This window comes from Rhinolophus hipposideros (genome assembly GCF_964194185.1).
Source record: "Rhinolophus hipposideros genome assembly, chromosome: 19".
NCBI classification, from domain to species: domain Eukaryota; kingdom Metazoa; phylum Chordata; class Mammalia; order Chiroptera; family Rhinolophidae; genus Rhinolophus; species Rhinolophus hipposideros.
In genome coordinates this window covers 39,478,556-39,485,562 of record NC_138065.1, presented here as the reverse complement: position 1 = coordinate 39,485,562, position 7,007 = coordinate 39,478,556, and the positions used below count along the sequence as shown (strand labels likewise).

Here is a 7,007-nt window from a genome sequence, read left to right as displayed (position 1 = left end):
GTGACATGGAGTATTGTCACAATGGAGGATGGTTTACGGCACTTTCTCTCAACCATACCTCACACTTGATTGACTGCACCAAACAAGTTGAAACTTGTCCCACACTGTTACTAAGGTTCGATGCCTCACGTTCCCTGTTGAAGATCACTGCTTTTCCGTTGGATGGCACTAGGCAGCAGCTTTCACCATATTTTGTGATCACAATAGAAAGGCTCCATGTCACACATCACTTCTGGTATGGCAGTTTCTGTCAAATAAAAACATTACAGTGTGTCCTCATCCACCTTATTCACTGGATCTGGCACCCTGTGACTTCTGGCTCTTCCCCAAAGTCGAAAGAGGACTTCCAGAACTGCTTCAGAAAGTGGCAACAACAATGGGATAAGTGTATTTGAAGTGAGGGGGAGTATTTTGAGGAGGTTAATGGCAATGTGTCTTTTAGTGTAATAATTTTTTTTTATTTTTTAAACATTAACCATATTGTTTGATTACACCTTGTAAATTTCAGAGAGGCTAAGAGTGATCAGCTAGCTGTATCAAACTCCCACGAGAGGCTAAGTAAGGTGAATACCAAATTCATTCAGTCCGACAGTATTCCGTTTCTGATGTCTGCAACTAAAGCAGGGTCAGTGGACTTCTGGGTGTGGAATCCAGATAGAAGGGGCTGATAAGAGTATGAGAAATGAAGAACTGGAGGAAATGTAAGTAGGCGATTCTTTAAAAAAAAAAAAAAAAAAAAAAAAAACTAGAAAGGGAAAAAATTATCTATATTTTTTAAATTTCTACAAGAAAGAAAAGCTCTCAAAGAGAGCTGAGAAATCAGACAGGATCTAAGACAGAATGTAATAAGAGGATTTTGTTGTTGCTTTAGGGTAAGAATTCTAAAATTCAATAGCCTATTGATGGAAATGAACCAGTTGAAGGGGAAGGGGCTACCTAAGGAGGCAAAAACTGCCAGCAAGTGTGAATTCTCAGACCCAGAGTGCAAGTGAGAGATGAGCTTTGAAGGGGATGGATGTATCCTCCTTTGTGACAGGAGGGAAGAAGGAAGAGATGATTCAGAGGAACCAAGGCTTATAAATTTAGAGAAGACCAGGAAGTGTTCGTCTGATTACTTAAGTATGGCTTTTTCTTCATTCACCTAGCTTGGTGCTTGGCAACTTTTCAAATTGAAAACTTGTGTTTTTTTGTAATGACTTTTTTTTTTTTTTGGAGACGTTTTAGGTTTACATCAACATAGGGAGAATGGTACAGAGATTTCTCATGTATTTCCTGCCCACGCACATGTGTAGCCTCCCCTTTGTCAACATCATTTTCCAGAATTATACTTATTTTTTTTTTAACTGAGGGTGAACCTACACTGGCAAAACATAATCACTCAATGTCGATGGTTTTACATTTTTGGTGTTGTGTAGTCTGTAGGTTTGGACAAATGTATAATGACATATGTCCATTATGATGTCGTATAGAATACAGTATTTTCACTGTTCTAAAAAGTCTGTGTTCTGCCTATTTCTCTCCCTACTCTCCCTCTGCCACCTCTAGCAACCATTGGTCTTTTTTACTGTGTCCATAGTTTTGTCTTTTCCACAGTATCATATAGTTGGAATCATACAGCATGTAGCCATTTAAGATTGGCTTCTTTCATTTAATAATGTGCATTTAAGGTTTCTCCATGTTTTCTAATGGCTTGATAGTTCATTTCTTTTTAGTGTTAAATAATATTCCATTGTCTGTATATACCAAAATTTATATATCCATTCATCTACTGAAGAACATTTTGGTTGCTTCCAAGTTTTGGCAATTATAAATAAAGCTGCTATAAACATCCACATGCAGGTTTTTGTGTGGACATATCTTTTCAACTCCTTTGGGTAAATACCAAGGAGCTCAATTGCTTGATCATATGTAGTAGTATCTCATTGTTGTTTTAATTAATTCTCTTATGAAATATGATCTGGAGAATCTTTTCATATGCTTATTTGCAATCTATACATCTTCTTTGGTGAGGTGTCTATTCAGATTTTTGGCCTATTTTTCAGTTGGGTTGTTTCCTTATTGTTGAGTTTTAAGAGTTCTTTGTATATTTTGTATAACAGTCCTTTATCAGATGTGTCTTTTGTAAATATTTTCTCCCAACCTGTGGTTTGTTTGCTCATTCTCCTGATATTCTCTTTTGCAGGGCAGAAGGTTTTAATTTTAATGAAGTTAATTATTTCTTTCATGGATTGTATCTTGGTATTATATCTAAAAGGCATCACTATACATACACTAGTCATCTAGGTTTTCTCCTATGTTATCTTCTAGGAGTTTTATAGTTTTTTGTTTTGCATTTAGATATATGATCCATTTTGAGTTAATTTTTGTGAAGAGTATAAGAGTATAAGGTCTGTGTCTAGATTCATTTGTTTTTCATGTGAATATCTAGTTCTATCATCCAACGTTTGTTGAAGAGACTGTCTGTGACCCATTGTTTGTCTTCACTCTTTTGTCAAAGATCAGTTGACTCTATTTGTGTGTGCCTGTTCTGCATTCTCTGTTCTGTTCTATTGTCTGTTCTTTTGCCAACACCACACTGTCTTGACTACTGTAGCTTTATAGTAAGCCTTGAAATCTGGTAGCACCATTCCTACAAATTTATTCTTCTTCAATATTGTGTTAGATATTCTGGGTCTTTTGCTTTTCCATGAAAAATGTAGAGTCAGTTTTTCAAGATCTATAAAATGACTTGCTGGAATTTTGAATGGATTTGAATTGAGAATCTATAGATTATGTTGGGAAGAACTGACATCTTGACAATATTGTGTCTTCCTACCCATGAGCATGGAATGTCTCTCTGTTTATTTATTCCTTTGATATTTGTTCATCAAAGTTTTGTCGTTTCCTCATATAGATCCTATGTATTTTGTTAGATTTATACGTATGAATATCATTTTTTGGGGTGCTAATGCAAATGGTAATGTGTTTTTCACTTCAAATTTCATTTGTTTATTGTTGGTACATAGAAAAGTGACTGACTTTTGTATATTAGCCTTGTGTCCTGCAACCTTACTATACTTGCTTGTTAGTTCCAGGAGTTTTTTGTTAGTTCTTTCTCGTTTTCTAGATCAAGTCATTTGTGAGAAAAGACAGTTTTATGTCTTCCTTCTGAAACTGTATAACTTTTATTTCCATTTCTTGCATTACCAGGACTTCTAGTATGATTTTGAAAAAGAGTAGTTAGAAGAGTCGCCCTTGTCTCATACCTGATCTTGGTGGGAAAAGTTCAAGTTTCTCACCCTTAAGTATGATGTTAACTGTAGATTTTTTGTAGATATTATTTATCAAGTTGAGAAAACTCCCTTCTATTCCTATTTTATTGAAATGCTTTGTGGGATTTTCTTTTTTTTAACTGTAGGAAACTACTCGTATTTCTTGTAGAAATGAAAAAAATATAAAAAATAATTTCACCTTTCACTGGAGTTTTTCGAGAGATGAAGGTAAAGCTTTCTAATGTAATTATTATGAATCTAACTATCTTCTTATAACCCTTTTTGTTTACCTTCAAGTTTACCTAGAGGAGAGCAGAATTTTGTTAATGGTTGTTTTTTCATCTTTTCTTAAATGCAATTGAATTTTCACCTATTTCCCTTACCCAGGACTAAACTATCAGACATTGCTAAGTTTGTATGTGTGTGAGGGGTTTGGCTCATCTATTTTCAATAAAATCTACATGTCACTTAGTCTAAAATTTACTAAAGGTATGGATAAGAACAGCAAACCCAGATTAGACAAGTGGATTTAATTATTGGTACTGCCAATACCCAGCTGAAAGGAAATCACATTACATTTTTCTATAGAACATGTCTGATATTTTGAATTAGATATGACCTTTGTTGCTACTAAATCCCTGTGTTACATTATAATAAGTTTCAGCTGCATTCCTTTTTTTAAATTGGTCCTTCCTGGTTCAATGACTTACCCCATTGAAAACATGATCTAATATTTCTTTTAACTGCTGTTTCTATTAAGAAAATATTGCTGTTATGGGGATTTTTGGAACTGGGTAAGATTTTTAAAAATTAAGGAAATGATGATCAAAAGCAAGAAACTGTGCTGGTGTTTTTTGCAATTTTTGTTTTTATTTTTATATAGTAATAACCCTTTCTGTAGAGCATTTTGTCTTACTAGAAAAGTTTTCACACCTTTCTGCAGACATTCTATTAATTAATAATCATGTTCTTGAATAACAGTCTAACACTTTGGAAGAAAATTTACATAATTTTTAAAGTGAATTTTCAGTTTTAATCTAACCTGAAATATAAACAGTCAGTGACCCCAAAAGAAACTGATATGATTAGAACCAGAACTAGGCAAGTTCCCTGAGTCCAAGCATCATTGTCTGGAATAGAGACCAACGCTGAGTCTTCTCTCCATGGCTCCCTGTGTGATCTTGAAGGCTCAGTCAACCTCTCTTAACTTAAACTATATTTTCTCTAAAGCAGAGATCATTCTACCTGCCTTGGCCAGTAATTGTAGGTATTAGCAATAAAACACTAGCCTGGTTGGTTCATGGTAAACACAATAATTATTACAACTAATACTACTATTATTATTACTACTACTAATCCTACTACTATTTCTATTTATTTGTTTTGGATACTTTGGCTAAAATGTATACAAAAGGACTTTTGATGTTGATGATGACCGTGAATTTCTGTATGTTACTTACCCATGATAAAGACTTGTCATTTGTCTTCTTTATAATTGATGTGATAAACTATGAGCAGGAAGCCAAAATGCCTGTCTTTGTAGCTAAAAAAAAAAAATCTTAAGCAGCGATTCTGTATTTGTTTTTCCCCATTCCCCATGATTATTGCTATGTACTCTAATGATATGTAATATGGTATAAAGCATAGGTCTTTATTCTTTTAAATGAGGCTCTGGTTCAAATGCTTCAAATAGGCAAGCACTGAAAAAAACAATGCTGTTTCCTATTCTCTTTTAATATTTATGTCACTGTTTGGTATCAGTGATGGTTGCTAGTGAATTACATTGCCATTTAATGTACATGCTTAAAATATGACTAATAAACAGACTAGGCTCTAGTGAAAGCTTATTTAGTAGTTTGAATTAGTCAAGACGCTTTCCTTCCGAGGATTTATAACAGTTATTATTTAAGCAATGAGTCTTTCCCTTACTGTTCTTCCTGTGTGCCTAGTTTCCTCCATTTCTCTTTCAGATCTCAGGCTCTACATCATTTCCTTAGGAAAGACTTTTCTGACCCTCTCCCAGCTAAGACAGTTCCCTTGTTAGGTTTTTTTCATGGTACAGCATGTCTTTTCTCAGATAAGATATGTTGTAACCATTTATTTGTATGATTACTCGATTGATATCTGTCTGATCACTAGAACAAAGCCTCCATCAGAGCACAGATCACCTTTCTTGGAAAATAGTAGATGATAAATAATATATTTTTAATATATAAATGCCACTTTAACTTTAGACTGAAGCCAGAGATCTCTAATAAAAACTTCAGCATTAATTTTTGCCTACAGATAGAGCTTTTTACTAATGGCAGTTCTTTATTTTAAAATGTGCCCCATTACCTGAGGACATGCAGGACCAATCCTTGGCAAGCAGAAATACAGGAATTCTCTTGGTGGTTGGCAATCACACTTTGAATTCAGAATCAATGAATGTACAATGCCCACCTCATTCCATGTTAAACATAACCTCGAAAGCCACACTAGAGGTGAAGTACGGGGAGAGAACACCCCCAGAAAAATATTTTTCTGACATACATGTAATAAAATACCTTCCAATATTTGGGCCATTAATAATTTTTGCTGTCATTGTTGAGGTTGGGTTACTAGTCACTGTGATACACAGTAACTTAACTAAAAGAAATGTATTCCATTACCAATAATTCCTATATTTCTGCTTGCCAAGGATTTGGTCCTGTGTCAAATGTTAAAATAAAAAAGTACTATGAGTAACAGTTTCTCATAAATCCCTTCCAGGTTAAGGAGAAAAAAGAGACCAAAGGTAAAGAAATATATTAAGTATTGTAGAGCCACAAGCAGAATTATTATGCAAATAATAATATAGTGTTATCAAAGAATATTGATTAATATGAGAAGTTACCAAAAATGTAACATTAAATAAAAAACATTAGGTTGAAAAATTTCATATCCTATAAAATTTCAGTTTTGTCAAATATATATCACGATTAAGAAAAACTAGCAAGTAATAGTATTATGGGTGATAATTTTCTTATTTGAACCTTTATATATTTACCAAATTCACTAAAATTAGTATCCAATGCATTTTAATCAGATATAAAATAATGAATATTTTTAACTCCCATTTCAGAAAGCCTTCCTTAGTTCATCTCAAAACAATAAAAAATGAATTCTTAAAACTTCTTACTTCCTTACCCTACAACCACTGCCTCTACATAGCTTGTTTCCTATTCATGATTTATAAAAATTAATCATTTCAAAGTGTAAACTCTTCATTTTCCAAATGATATCCTTTAGAATAATAGCTATATTTAACTTTATAAGTAGGGTCTCCTCATATCTTCAGCAATGAGTATGGAAGAAAAAATGTTAATGATGGAAAAAAAATCTTCCACAACATAATTCATCTTTTTAAGTGTTAGTTGACATCTTGAAATACTGATGATTTTGTTTTATGATGTTAACCACTTGAGTTTAACCATGAAATTCAATGGTTTCTCATTGCATTTTCAATGAGATGCAAACTCCTTACAATAACCTGGGCTCTGCCTTCTTCATCAGGCTCATTTCACACCTCTATTCTCATTCCTGATGATGCAGTTACTCTGGACTCTGTTCTGTTAAATATTAAAAGTTGCTAGATTCAGATGCAGATGAAGTTTAAGGAATTTCTGAAGTTTAGCCAAAGAATTTTCAGCTTCAAAAAGAATACAGCTGGATTAAAGTTCTCGTAAAATAAGTATAGGAGACAGAAAATCTAACAACTACAACGTATTTCCAAAT

The 7,007-nt window shown here is 33.5% G+C and overlaps 1 protein-coding gene across 1 annotated transcript in view; it reads left to right on the top strand.

Annotated features, from left to right (window-relative positions):
* Positions 1-506: 506 nt before the first annotated feature.
* The window catches only part of PLA2G4A (phospholipase A2 group IVA), a 343,561-nt gene continuing 337,060 nt past the window's right edge, over positions 507-7,007 (top strand). Inside the window, exon 1 of the mRNA XM_081026434.1 lies at positions 507-701. The gene's annotated coding sequence lies outside the window, so the exon portion shown is untranslated. The remainder of the gene's footprint in view (positions 702-7,007) is intronic.